The sequence below is a fragment of the Peromyscus maniculatus genome, chromosome 11 (genome assembly GCF_049852395.1).
Source record: "Peromyscus maniculatus bairdii isolate BWxNUB_F1_BW_parent chromosome 11, HU_Pman_BW_mat_3.1, whole genome shotgun sequence".
Classification (NCBI taxonomy): domain Eukaryota; kingdom Metazoa; phylum Chordata; class Mammalia; order Rodentia; family Cricetidae; genus Peromyscus; species Peromyscus maniculatus.
Window position 1 is genome coordinate 52,632,317 of NC_134862.1, and position 15,775 is coordinate 52,648,091.

At 37.0% G+C, this 15,775-nt stretch overlaps 1 long non-coding RNA gene across 1 annotated transcript in view; it reads right to left on the minus strand.

Moving 5' to 3' along the window:
* Positions 1 to 13,091: 13,091 nt before the first annotated feature.
* LOC143267797 (uncharacterized) overlaps positions 13,092 to 15,775 on the minus strand; it is a 102,330-nt gene continuing 99,646 nt past the window's right edge. Inside the window, exon 6 of the long non-coding RNA XR_013043315.1 lies at positions 13,092 to 13,316. This is a non-coding gene — a long non-coding RNA (uncharacterized LOC143267797). The remainder of the gene's footprint in view (positions 13,317 to 15,775) is intronic.

The following is a 15,775-nucleotide window of genomic DNA, read 5'->3' on the forward strand; positions in this document are numbered from 1 at the left end:
TATGAAAAATACTTTTGTAGAGTTTTAGCTACACTTTCAAGGTAAATCTTGACCTTAAAAGGCACCAGTCTCCTACCCTTAAGCCAAATTCCTTACATTTTTTTCTTAGCACTAAGCACAACTAAGATTATTAGATGGAAAGATTTACAGTAATATATACATCGAATTTGTCATTTCAGCATAGAACTTGTTCCATACAACACAGAAAATGAATAACACTGTCTTATAATAATAATTCTCAAAATAAAGCATCAATGCAATAAAGTATATTTTACATAGTGACTTTGAATACAGTCTTGAACTGCTTTGGGAACATAGAAGAACTTATTAATTTTTCTGGCACCTCTGAGGTACTGTGTAAACACTGCTTATCACTGTGCTATAACCATCTGTAAATTCTACTTACCAATGTGTTCCCTGAATGGAAAGACTAGAAAGCAAAGACCCATAAGCAGGAAAGAATGCTGTAATCTAACTACAGACCATTTACCAGGACTACTAAGGTGCTCAAATGATTAAGACTTTAAAAATATTCTCCAAGATGTTGGCATGTTTCTACATGTGAAACTATCATCTTCAAGATCCTGTTTTTCCCAGATAACCATGTTTTATATTTTATAACCATAAAAGAGAATTTGTTCTATTTGCCTTCACAGACATCATTCAGATAATGCCAGTCTGGTGCGATGTTCTAGTGAGAAGCCTTATGGTAAGAAGAAATGATTCTGTGAATTGGCTCATATTTCACAATGATTCAATTTCATCCCACTGAGTAAATCCTAATGAGTTCAGGAGAGCTTCGTCTCACAAACTTCTCCCTAGGGCAGTTCTGAAATATCTGCATTTTACCATCTCCTTGCAAAGTGAGAACATGAAACTACTGAGTTGCAGTCAAAGAGACTTCTGCAGTTTTTTTACAAAAAAAGGAAAATATTCTCATATTTGGTAATTAAATTAGCTAAATAAAAATGAAATCTGAGAAGATAGATCTCAAAGATAGATGGTGCACAAAACAGATGGAAAAATCTTATTCCGAATTAACAGAAATATTAAATTATTTGTGCAGTATTGATCTTATGAGGGAAGCCATACTAATTCACTGAAGTATCCAAACATCAATTCTTCATGAATGTCAATATTCTCTCCACAATCCACTACCATCTGACCACTATAGCTCTTAGACCATCTACTGTCTATTACCTTTCTATTTTATTTCTATTTTATATAAGTTTTCCCTCTACTTCAAGTAATCATGTTGTTTTCCATGTATTTTCTCTCAGTGTTAGCATCCAGCATAGTCGCACATGATATGATCATACAGATAAGATTATATTTCCCTCTCTGCTCTTTTTACATAGCATTTGTTTATTGTGAATGATACTGAGGCAGTATTCCTAATGAAAGAGCAGAGGGCATGCTATGGGCAGGTAGACATTTTCTTCTTAGTATATACCCCCTCCTTCATCAAATATACTCCTAAAAAAGGTTGAATTATGTCTTCTCCCTTCTGTAAATCACTATCATTAGGATTTCTTTTTACTAATATCAAGGTCATAGTAAATAGGTTAGCTCGTGGCTCTTCTCTATCCACCCTCTGTCCTGCTTGCAACAATGAACTAGATAAACAGCTTTCAAAACATTGTGTGAACCGTTGTGTTGAATTAGTGGTCATAGAATTCTTAGTTTGACCACCCCACTTTGGATGCAACTTTTTCTTTTCTTTTCTTTCTTTTGTTTTGTCTTGTCTTGTTTTGTTTTGTTGTGACAGGGTTTCTCTGTGTAGTTTTGGTGCCTATCCTGGATCTCACTCTGTAGATCTCACAGAAATCCTCCTGGCTTTGCCTAGCAAGTGCTGGGATTAAAGGGGTGCACCACCACCTCCCTGGCTTGGATGCTACTTTTTCTTCTCACAGTCTGCAAGGGCTGTTCATCTTTCCTATTGCTGAAGTTTGGAATCTCTCCAAAGGTCTATGTGCTGATGGTTTATAAATTTCCTTGGCTCTGGTTAAGAAAATCAATAGTTGGAGTTTAATGCAAGTTATTTAGATCAGGGTAAAATAATCCTACAGGAGATTCACAGGAGGCCCAGGCCCCTTCTTCATCCTTCATTGCTTTCAGACATAAAGTAGTAGTAGTGAACACACTACCCTTCCTGCACTAGATGCATTGGTTATACTGTACCATGCCAATACAAGCATAAATGAGACCAAACCACCAAACAGTGAAACTTCTAAAACCGATCAAACAAAATAAAACTTTCCACTTTTCAAGTTTGTTCCATCGTCAACTATCAAAGAGAGGGAAACGAACACAAGTCCTGGGTTCTGGAAACCTGCTTTAGGACTGCTTCCCACTCGGCAACCAGAGCACAAGGAACAGCTGGTTAGGTGGTGTCATTAGAACGTGGAACCCTTTCGTGATTGCTTCTCCATGTTGTATAATAAGCTACCTCGTGTCAAACTCATTTGAGGTTTCTGTAGAAAGTACATAAAGGAGTTGGGAGTAGTGGCGCACACCTTTAATCCCAGCACTCAGAAGGCAGAGACAGGCAGATCTCTGTGAGTTCGAGGCCTGCCTGGTCTACAAAGCAAGTTCCAGGACAGCCAGAGCTTTTACACAGAAAAATCCTGTCTCAGAAAAAAAAAGGATATAAAGGAAAAACAAACTCTATAGACGGTTTTGTTTGTTTCTAGATTACCAAGGTATGGATTTCTCCCACTTTTCCAATAGAAAATCAGGATATGTTAATATCAATTCTACAGGTGGATATAAGCTTTCTATGAATGTATCTCCCAGAAAAATCTATTCTTCATCCAAGAATACACTGGACTAAGCCTTCTTCTACCAGTATATGCTCAGTGATTAGTTGATGGGTACAATTTCTGAAGTAATTGTGTTCTTTTATTTAATTGTATGTAGCACATATATTTCATTTGTATAAATAACATTACAACTAATAGAAGCAACTAGAATCTTTTTAAAATGAAAGGTTACATCTTATATATGAAGTAACTCATTAATTTGAGTGGAAATAATGATATTAACTCAGTAATCATGAATGTGAGGGAAATAGAAGTAAAGAAACATGAAGGTTCACCTTCATTGATATTTTAAAAACCAATTCCCCATCACAACTTCTCACATCCTTGCTCTCTTGCTTAGGACCTGAAACAAAATCTAAACCTTGTTCTTTTTTCATATCCCAGAACGCTTAAAAATTGAAATTAGCAAGTCAATTGTTATTGGTTGTTTTTCTACATAAACACATGCATTCATTTGTTATCTCAGTAAGGTAACATATATGTAGTTTTGGGTAATATTCTGCTTTAAAAGTATATTTAACCACTTTCTATATTACTATTAATGAAGTACTTATCTATTTAAAGAATTTGTGGAAGTCATTTTTCTCCAACATGATATTATGAAGTAAGAAAATAAGGAGTAACATATCGTGTGTTTTTATAAGACTGAAGTTCACATAGTTAAGATTATTGATAGCATTACAAGCCACACTGACAGTTACTGCTGTTAAGACAGAAAGAGCAGCAGCACATTGTCCTTCCTAAGAAATGCTTATTGCTGTGAGAGGGTCAGCATAAGCCTCCACTCAGTGTGCGACCTCATATTTCCTAGATGGTACAGCTTCAATGGAGATCATTTGGTCAGACTATGTAGGACAAACTGCTTTAGATGTTGATCTCTGTTGTTATTCAGAAACCAACATCTAAATACATTAAGGAGTGTATTTATGAAGAGTTTTTGGGGAAGATTTGCCTTTCTTCTGGTAGATAAGTCCACGTGAAACTTACATCTTTCTACAGCACTGGCCTTTACATGTTTCAATCCAGCTACAAACATTGGTTTCTGTCGGCTCTTTCCAGTGAGTGTCCTTGACATGCTGAGGTCTTACAAAAGCAGATTAAGTTTTTACTGCAGCATGCATACTTACTTCATTCTGTTTCATGTAACTGAAAAGATCCACTGTAGTGATGGCTTAGAAGAAAACAGAATGACCAGGAAGCGATAAATACAAGGGTTAGGTAGTTAAAGTAAACATGCAGGTTGAAAATAATTAGACAGTGGTAGAAATACTACTAGATGTTAAAAACATACCTTGAATCCAACTAACTCAAAATGAGTAATTATAAAAGTTATTAAAAGTTATTTCAGGGTATGTATGTACACATTTGTGTACCCATATGTGTGTACATATAATGCATATATACACATATGTTTCTGTGCATACATGTGTATATATGTGTGTATATATGTATATATAAACATAAATATCACACTATATAAAATTTCATTTGTGGATAGTAAGCTTGGTATCACCAAAAAAAAAAGCAGGTAACATTTCCTTCTTAGAAAATATTTTCTTCTATTTGGGATTCATGAAGTCTGTGATCAAATAACAATCTCCATTATAGAAGTTCATTTTGGAATGTTGTTTGGTGAAGACAATATTCCTGAGGTAATGGTACCAGCATCCAGGTTTTAATGAGATGGAAGCTTTGCTATGTTGACAAGTTAGTCATGGCTGTTAGAAACTCGACTCAGATAAGAAACCCACAGATGAAAGGTGAACAGAAGTCATCTTTTCCTGTAATGAGGGTCACAGGCACTACATCAGACAAAGCTGAGTTTTATAAAGTAAGAGACTTAAAGCAGAATGGAGCTGTCTGTCAATAAGAAGCAGGATAAGGAAATTATGGGGACTACACGTGCCTCCTTGAGAATTCTGCATTTTAAAGCTGAGTGTTTTTATTAACATTACTAACCTAAAAGTACATATTTAAAAGTACATAGTCAACAGAGAACATTGGAAGAGTAAATGATTAATTTTTCTTACAATAACACAGTAAATTGGTATTAACATATTACAAACTATAACAGAAATATGAATGTGTTTTGGGATTCAATACTGTAAGTGAAAAGTCAAAGCCTTGCCGGGCGGTGGTGGCACACGCCTTTAATCCCAGGACTCGGGAGGCAGAGCCAGGCGGATCTCTGTGAGTTTGAGGCCAGCCTGGGCTACCAAGTGAGTTCCAGGAAAGGCGCAAAGCTACACAGAGAAACCCTGTCTCGAAAAACCAAAAAAAAAAAGAAAAGAAAAGTCAAAGCCTCACTTGCTAAGACATAGATCCATCTTTCCATTTTTTTCCACGTGATCCAGTATAATTCCAGGACTAGTTACTGCATGAGCCATTTTCTCTCTGCTGAACTGAAATTCCATTATATGCAAATACTTATAAAGGCCTATTCATAAATAAAATTCTGTTCTGCTGAATCACATACATTTGGAGTCTAATATATGAGTCATGTACATCTATCACCTTAGCACTGTGGGTATAGAAGACAGGAAGCTGGCTAGGGATGGATGTCTGCCACCCTAGCTTCAAGCTCAGAGAGTGACCCTATCTTAAGGAAGTGAGGCAAAATGTGTGAAAGGATACTTGCTGTCCTCTTCTGAACACACACACACACACACACACACACACACACACACACACACACACACAAATTGTAGTATGAAATTAATGTGACAGTGATGAATGCTCCATGGTACAATATTAAAATATACAAGGTAGAACAAAAGAATATCATGTTTTATGATGTAGAGCTTGAAATAGATAATATGTGAATATATTAACATGAAGAGGAAAGATCCATGCTGTTTAACAGGTTACAGTATCTAGTGACATATTTTGCCTGATCACAAGATACTCTATCGAGGTAACTTGTATGGCACAAAATTGTCAACCAGTACTGGATATAAAACATGAAACCAAGGCTTCATGTTGCAGCTGTTCAGCTAGTGACTGAAGTTCTAGAAACAACATCAAGAAAATGAGGATGATCCTGCCAATAAAGGTTTCCATGGATGTCACAAGGAGGCTGTGCTGAATTTGCTCCATGAAATATAAAAAAACCTTACTAAATAGAAAAACATCCCAACTCAGTGTTAGTGAGGCCAAATAAATTTTTCATTAAAATTATACAGCTAAGGGTTAGGGAAGTGGCTCAGTGTGTAAAGCCTTTGCTAGGGAGGCATGAAGATCGGAGTTTGAATCCCTCAAACCCACACAAAGCCAGGCACGGCAGAATCCATCTGCAGTACCAGTACATCTATGGAAGCTAGCCTGATATATGTCACAGCATACCCCAGACTCTGTCTTAAATAAGGTGGAAGGTGAGCATTAACACCAAGTTGTCCTCTGACCTCTATATTTGTGCCATGGCATATGTGTACACATATTCATATACATCATACCTATACCCTCCCACATTGTGTATATATATATATATACATATATATATATGCATATGTGCTAAAAATATATAGATCATTTCTCAGATGTATTGCTGTTCTATCTGGAGTCTATAGCACAGTAGCATGAATCCAGAAGGCTCTGCACTGACTTTGATTTTTCCTGACAGCTTGATACTTTCTTGAACATCAGGCATCAGCATGAATTTTGTTAACCTAACTGCCAGAGATTTGGCAAAGAGTGGAGCCATGTGAGAAGCATTCGGTTTAATCAACACTTCTGAAAGTCTCTTTAGCCAGGCATCTCTCATTCAATCCTGCTACCTTGGTCTTTTATGTTACTTAGAAACAATTAATTTGGAGCACATTAATGACCAATAAAACACAGTCCTCAGCTTGTTTTGTTAACTTTGCTGGTCTGTATGTTAATATTCAGCACACGCAATTCATATGATGGGAAATCTGAGGCCTATTAAAGACAACACAAACTCTTTATCAAGAAAAGGTTAAACAAGTTCATTTGCCTTCCTTCAATCAAAATCAAGTACATATGACAAGCTGAGGCAAATCACCGCTGCTCAGGGGGTTGATGAAATTTATTTCTTCCCACCTCAGAGTGTTTTTCAGTTCATTAGTAAGCTCTCAGGAACACTGCATATACACTTGGTATACTTTATTTGAAGTTGGGAATTAACACTTATCATTTCTTCAAGGTTGAGTAAAACAGATTCAAACTATGCATGTTCTCCCCACACTCCTTGTGCTCACACTGCCTGCCCAAAATGTTTCTCAGCTTGTCAATCCAAATTATTCTGCCAAGAATATTTAACAAGAAACTGCCTAAGAAGACAGGTCAAGGTCCCATATCAACAAGGCTACAAGTCGCCCAAGGCAAGTCACAACTAAATCTACTGTGTGATAAATCACATGAGCTTGCTATTTTTAGGGGGTGGACGTTAACAGACTATGAGGCAGAAAGAAAGAAATTGTCACTATCAGAAGTGAATTTATTGGAAAGGATTGTATTTATCACCAAAAATGTTCAAAACTTGGAGTACAAAGGAATGTATTACTTCCTTGTGTGCTAGCTTCCTCATCTATAAGCAAGGAGTACCATATTCAAGATTGGCATGTCTTCTGTTGAGAACTGTGGTTAAGAGGAGATTAATTTGAAACAGAGTGGAGAGATTCATGTGAGAGGATTTGGAGAGAGGAAAGAGAAGACAGAAATGTTACATAAAAATCTCAAATCTTAAAAGTAAAACAATAAAGTAATTGTTATTGTGACCTCCAGAAATTAGTACTATTCCAAATTTTATTGCAAAAAGTATTATAATCACTTGATATAATTTATATAATTACCTTTCTATAACAAGACTCAAATACAGTAGCAAAATAAAATTGTATATTATTGTAAATTTAAAGTTTTGTTCACTGTATTTTTTAACAAGGAAGTAGACCTACCTCAAGTTATTCTAATAAACCTACGATACCAGTTCGTTCCAGAAATCAGAAGTTATTTCTGAAACGTTTTAAAAGTTATCAATTTAATTGATATTATCAAGAATTCAAGAAGGTCAAACCTATATTATAAAACTAAGAATGTACATTTAATCATCTCTGTGATGTCATTATTTAATGTAGTTACAACTAAGTGGCCTTAGCCAAGTTTGTTGAAAAGAAACCAAAAATACCTGACCAAAAAAATAAAATAAAATCATAAGATACACACCCCAACACAAAAAGATGAAGAAGTGACAGGTGACAGGAAGATTATACTGGATCGGTATTTCTCAACCTGGGGGTTTCAAGCCCTTTTGGGGTCAAATGACCTTTTCATGGGGGTCACCTAAGATCATTGGAAAACACAAATATTTATGTTTTTATTCTTTACAGTAGCAAAATTACAGGTATGAAGTAGCAACAAAAATATTTTTTGATTGGGGGTCACCACAACATGAATTGTATTAAAGGGTCGCAGTGTTAGGAAGGATGAACACCTAGACTGTAGCATCCAAAGTCAGTAGTTCTTTTTGAAGTATGTGGAGGCTAGAGGTCAATACCAGGTGTCTTTTTCTATAGTTCTTCATTTTATTCATTGAGACCAGGAGCTAATATATTTAGTTGGGCTACCTGGATAATAAGTTCCAGGTATCCTTCCTTCTCCACCTACCACACATAAGCCCTGGAATTACAGACACATACTGCCATGTCTGGCTTTTATATGGCTACTGAGCTTGAACTCAGGTCCAAAATGCTGGTGTGGCAGCCATGGATTAAACTATCTCCCCAACCACAGTTCATTGGTTCTTTTGTGCTAGACACTAGATAAGCCACAGCAACTGATACCTATCTCCATAGCATTTGACATATTATAAGATATAAGTATTAATTATAAAGCTTCAAAGACAATATGAAGATAATCATCGTTTCAGGATACTGGAAGAAAAAAATGGATAAGGATGAAGAGGAAGCAAACCGTTTACTTCTGTGTTCTATAATATTTTGACGTACACACAAAATATGTTTATAGTGTATAAGACATTGTACAAGACATATATGTACAAGACAGTGCTTTGATATGTGTATTTATTGCATAACAATCCAATCAGAGTAACTGGGACATCATGTCAAATACTTACCATTTCTTTTTCATAAGAGTATTCACAATACTTTAGAAATCTTGAAATAGGCATTATTATTGACTATCATCAGGACCCTGTGCCAGAATTTATGTACTTATTCCACTTATCTGTAACTTTGTACCCATTGGCCAGCCTCTCTGGATCCCCTTCCTCCCCTTATTTCAGTCTTTTATATTTAAAAGATGATTAAGATGTAGCCAAGCCAAAGGTAAAGAGAATGCATTCCCTGTAGCATTCACTCTATGGATGCTAGATCAAAGTGACCGCATCTGTATGACCAGAGCTTAGGGCAAAGGGAGGTGCAGTCAATGCACAAGAGAGCTAGTCTAGAGGGACTGGACATGTCCAACACATGGAGCTGGTACTTTATAAATCTGAGGAAAATCATTGAAGGTATCTACAAATTCTGATATTTAATGAAGTATCTCTGTGTGTTATGGAAAAATACAACTGAGAAGTTTGGGACCTATGAGTAGGTACAACTCTGGATCAGATATTTTTAAAAGGACTAATTAACTTAATTTCAGAAAAGAATATAAAATTCAAAATAGTTACAGTCAATTTTAAAGTTTCTAAGTTTAATTTAGCCATCTAAACATCTTGGCAAGTTGAAGGTAATTAATAAACTCAGATCCTTAAGTATTCTTTTCTTCTGAAATAGTTTTACATTTACAAATAGAGTTCATTGAGCCCCTATCTGGGTTGTTCACTCACCTTTTCCACTTAGGAGCTTCTAAAGAAAAGAAACCAAATGTAACTTCACCCACAAATCTGCAGTGGCTCTGTTTAAGATGCCAATGTTTTCACAGTTGCAGAAATTTGAATGCCCAGACAAAAATTGGGTCAGCAGAGGGGCAACTGGTGAATGGAATCTCTAATGAAGGGGATGACTTTGCTTATGAAGAGATTCTCAATGAGCATCAATTGTCTACACATTACTATAAATAAATGGAAAAACTAAGTGTGCTTATGTGTAGTCTGTAGTCTTTACTTTGCACTCATCTAAAATATATTGGAGACTCTTTTATGCAAGAAAATAAGAATTCATGAATTGTCTCCAATTTCCTATTACAGATCTCTGTGAGTATTCCCAGATGCCTACAGAGATGAAATCAGAGACCACACCTGTTCTATAAGCTAGAGAGGTCACAAATTGATGATCTGGGCCCACGCGTGTCACCAGCCAGGATTACTGAGAAAGGGTCTGCAAAGTCTGACATGACTGTGTTCTGAAATATCGATTTGGTTCCTCTTCTAAATGCCTAATAGAAACAATTGTATCTAGAGTTTTCCTGCTTTGCCCACAGTCAGGACAAATCTTTGTCACCCGCCAATCCCACAGCTGCACAGACCCAACCAAGTAAACCCAGAGACTTATATTGCTTACAAACTGTATGGCCATGGTAGGCTTCTTGCTAACTGTTCTTATAGCTTAAATTAATCCATTTCCATAAATCTATACCTTGCCATGTGGCTGGTGGCTTACCGGCATCTTCACATGCTGCTGGTCATGGCGGCAGCTGGCAGTGTCTCTCTGCCTCAGCCTTCTGCTTCCCAGAATTCTCCTCTCTCCTTGTCCCACCTACTTCCTGCCTGGCCACTGGCCAATCAGTGTTTTATTTATTGACCAATCAGAGCAATTTAACATACAGACCATCCCACAGCACTTCCATTTTTCTTTTTTTAAGAGGAAGGTTTTAACTTTTATACATCTCCAAAGCCAGCTTGGTATATTTGGGAATTTGGGCATAGCTTCTCTCGCTACTTCCTACTGGAGGGGGGCGCTGTATCTTATGGGGACACAAAGAAAATTTTAGGATTATGGAGTAGTCTGTGAGGGTGTATTGTCTGAGCCAGTTGCCTTGAAATGGTTCTGGATGTTGGATCATCTGGGCCTAGGTGTCATCGGAGACCTTTCAAGGGGTCTTGGCTGGTCAAATCTGATGTATCTTAATCAGGAACAAATCCATAGCCTCTGGCTTTCTGTGGAAACAAAAGCAGAGCCTCCTTTCCAAAGTAACATATCCTTATTGCCAAATTTTGAAGTCAAGGTACCTTTAAAATATACATTTTGGCATAACTCAACAGCTTTTGCAATCAAATGTTTTTCTTCAGTTACGAATATCAAAGAGATATAATCCAGATAATTTCTGTGTGGTAGCCATCTTTACGTGGCTTATTTTTTATATTACCTTGAGCCTATTGCTTTAAACTGCAGCCTTCTAAGCCTGAAACAGTGCTGTGGCTGCTGGCTCTGCCCACTTCAGCTTCCCAACATGGCGATGGTACATTTTCCACCAGCTCTGGGAGCCATCAACTCTCAGAAATAGTGGGTCTATGCTTCTATCAAAGTAGCGTGTAGCCCAGAAACCTCTTTTTTGTTTTGTACTAGCAAAGCCTAAATCACCATGCAGCTTAATGTGCCACTTGCAGAGGCCTCATTCCTACCATACTGCAGGTTGAGCGTATATGTCAGGGACCTGTCATAGTGACTCAAACCAGCAGGGTGCCACTACCTTGAGATAGATAACTAGGAACTGTTTTTAGCTTCATTTTAGAATCTTTTTTTTCTCAGGTTTTAGGTGGAAACTCTTGCCAACACATTGGACGCCATTTGTAGCAAGAGTTTTCCTGCTTTGACCACAGTCAGGACAAATCTCTGTCACCCGCCAGTCCCACGGCCGCTCAGACCCAACCAAGCAAACACAGAGACTTATATTGCTTACAAACTGTACAGCCATGGCAGGCTTATTGCTAACTGTTCTTATAGCTTAAATTAATCCATTTCCATAAATCTTCATGGCTTACCACGTCTTCACATGCTGCTTGTCATGGCAGAGGCTGGCAGTCTCTCTCCCTGTCTTCCTGTTCCCTCAATTCTCCTCTCTGTTAGTCCGGCCTATACTTCCTGCCTGGCCACTGGCCAATCAGTGTTTTATTTATTGACCAATCAGAGCAATTTAACATACAGACCATCCCACAACACTAAATAATTACAAAAATTAATGTAACAGATTTGGATTTGCTCTTCTCAGCAAAGGAACATTTAAGCATTAAGAAAGCTCCCATTACCATACTGATTTGTATGTTTTGGTATTAATTAAAAGTTGGTTGTAATCCAAATATCAAACAGAAAGAAGACAAACACTTTAGAAAATTAATAAGATCATCTAAGGAATCATGTGAAAAATATTCTTTGGATTTAAGTTTTCCTAATTTTTTGAAGCAGAAATTCATGAGATGTACATAATTTTTCCATTTAAAAATATACTCATTACACAAACAATTTTAATACCTGTAAGTTTCTCTCACAAAGTTTTAAAAACACAAATATATGATGATTTTTATGTTAGATGGTTGTATTCCAGGTAACCCACAAGGTCCATGTTTGTGAAATAAGTGTTGTGACAGTGAATGTTATCTAACTCTATGAATGGATTAAGGGATGTCCATATGAATAGTAAACATATTGTTTCTGGCTACGTCTGTGAGGGGAAGATTTAGGATTTGAACTATAAAAAGATCTACCTTCATTCAGTGAGTATCTGAATAACAATCATTCAATCCATTGAAGGCAAAAATAAAAAAGCAGTCGAGGTGAAATCTTTCCTTGAACATGGGACATCAAAAGCCCTGGTGCTCCAGGGGCTTTTCAGACCATACATCCCTTACCACAACTCTAGCCTCACCTTTTTCAGCATTTCTAGGTCTTCACATTAAGATTGAAGAATGGTACCATCAGCTCTCCTGGGATTTCAGCATATAGTATCATGGAACTATTAGGCTTCCATAATTCTTTGAATCATTCTCTATAATAAAAATCCTGTGAGATATCTGCATGTATTTGACTATTAACCTTATTGATTTTGTTTCCCTCAGTATTCCTGATCAATATGCATCTTTTTAGAACCAATCACACCAGCGGATTAAAAAAAAGAGAGAGAGAAATGTCTTTATAAGGTTAGGGAAAAAGGGGTAGAGTAGACAGAAGATATAGATGCAGAAAGAGGTAGCCACATGACAACCAGGACAAAAAGATATGGATATTTTTGATTCCCATCTTATGCTGCTAAATAACATACAAGCCAACAAAGTAAATATCAATACTTACTGGACATTAAATAGTATATAAGAATTAGTACATTTAATATTTTATGTTAAACATAATACCTGTATTGGTGAAATTATTAAGGCCACTCCACATAGTTAAAAGGGAGGTTTATTTAGTGGCATAACTTACAAATGAAGGAATAGGTAGGTTATAGGGTCTAGGGAAGACGTAGCGCAGTCCAGTGGTGTTCTCTGGAGAACTCTGCTCGGTCTACTTCTAGAGTCCAGAGTCCGGGAACCAAGAGAGATGGTGCATCCAGATCTCAGGTCTTCAAGGTCCTCTCTTGGCCCTGCATTGTAAGTGTGACAGTTACTGAAGCCTCAATGGGGGTTGGAACTTACAGATCAAGGTTGAAATGGCTACCCACTACACACCTGATAATTTTGCCATGGCTATTTTTGTCTCTTTTCGGGTTACATACTAAAATGTGTAAAAAAATAAAAGCTGTATGATGTTTGAGACTTACATAAAGTAATCTAGAGATAGCAAGCAGTGGGAGTGAAAGGTATTATTAAGGTCTGTTGAAACAGATCAGTGGGTTAAGTTGCCTAGTGCTAAATCTTGATGACTTGAGTTCAATCCACAGATATGCACATATGCAGATATATGGGTGCATACATACTCAGAGAATATATTAAAATGTAATGGAAAGTATTTTTTATGGACTAAAAAATGCTTAAAGCTAATTAGTGTCAGTATGACTTTGGTATGCTGCTGGTTTATTGTAAATTTATAATTTTTCTCCAATAACTTATGTATTCCAGCAAAAGTTTGGTGACCAACTATATATGGATTTTAAGAAGGTCAACTAACCCCTTTTACATTGTTTCCGCATTGAAATAGTGCACTCATGCCATCACTTCACATTCATTCACAATTTTAATACACATTTCATTCCAGATAATATGATTTTCAATTTCTCCAAGTCTATAACAGCTATTAAAAGGTAGATTCACTATCTAGTCATTTTAATAAATAATGAATCGTTCAGCTATTTGCTTGTTTGGTTGTTTATTCATTTATTGCCAGTCATCAGGCTGGGAAACATACAAAGATACAATTACTTCATTACTTTTCACTGTCTTCTGACCTCACTGTCCAGCAATAAACAAAAGAAATTTCATAAAGTGATACTGACAAACTAATAAAGGATAAGAGTTAAAATAGCCTTATTTCTTATTTTTCTAAGGTATAAAAATTAAATTTAAGCGATATCCCTCTCTCTATTTCCATTCCTAATCCCCTGGTAGGGGGAACCTCCTTTGCGATAAATGTCTCTTTTTTTATTAAATAGTTCTCATTCATGTTGGCTGTGATGACTAAATAACTTTGATAGTCAGCTTGATTGGATTTATAGACAAGTGCATTATTAATGAGTCACATTTTAGGATATCAGCAAGGATGTTTCCAGAGCAGTTTGATGAATGAGGGAACTTTCACCCTGAATGTGGGCAGGACCACCATATTACCTAGGAATGCAGACTGAGAAAGCCAGCTGGGCACTAGCATGCCCCTTTCCTTACTTCCTGGTCAGCACCACATTCCTTTTGCACCACAACAGATCCTGAACTGTGGGTCAGAAATAAGCCCAACATCCCTTAAATTGCTTCTGACAAGGTATTTGGCCAAAGAATGGTGGATTCCTGCTTATAAAGCTAGTAAAACAGGGAGTAGGAAATGGTCCAATGATTAGAGCACCTGCTGCACAAATGAAGATATCATTTAGGATCCGGGACATGCACATAAAAAATTGTGACTGACAAAATCCACCTATAACTCCTGCACTGGGAAAGTGAAGGTAAGTGTATCCCTGGTGCTCAGTGGCCATCCATTCTAGCCAATTGGTGAGCTCCAGGATCAGTGATAAACCTTGACTCAAAAAATAAGGTTGAGAAGCAATTGAAGACGACAGCTAACATGACCCTCTGGCCTGCATAAACATGTGCAAAAGCAACCCATATATACATACATGCACATGTGCATTCTCTCTCTCTCTCTCTCTCTCTCTCTCTCTCTGTCTCTCTCTCTGTCTCTCTGTCTCTCTCTGTCTCTCTCTCTGTCTCTCTGTCTCTCTGTCTCTCTCTCTCTCTGTCTCTCTCTCTCTGTCGCTGTCTCTCTCTGTCTCTCTGTCTCTGTCTCTGTCTCTCTGTCTCTCTCTCTCTCTCTCTCTCTCACACACACACACACACACACACACACACACACACACACACACACACACACACACCGCTCTGTATCCTGAGGACAAAATTCAAGTTTATATTAAGGAACAGAGAAAGATTCAAAAATTAGGTCTCTGTTTCTTCACCCTTCTCTATAAAAAAAATAATAATAATCACCAGGGAAAGGGAGGACATATTATGAGAAAAGGGCTACAGAAAATGTAAAGTCTAATTTCAGCTTCTTCCCAGCATTGCAGCTATAGTGACTCGGTGTTTTTATAACCCTTTCTTTAGGTGATTAGAATGGGTTAGCAAAGTGGATCACACCCCAACCTGCATAGAACGGGATGGGCCTCCATGTCTGTGGATTGTTCATACTGAGGCAAACATAAAAAAGGTTACGATACCATTTCACTCCATTGAAAACAAAACTATCATCTAACACTTGGTGAACACAGATAAAGAACACACATACATCATTTTCTTTCTTTCCTTTCTCCTTATTTCTCTTCCTTCTCCATGAACCTGATTCCAGCACAATATGAACTTTGAAATGTCTGCTTTCTTAGTTTTTTTTTCTTTCCAA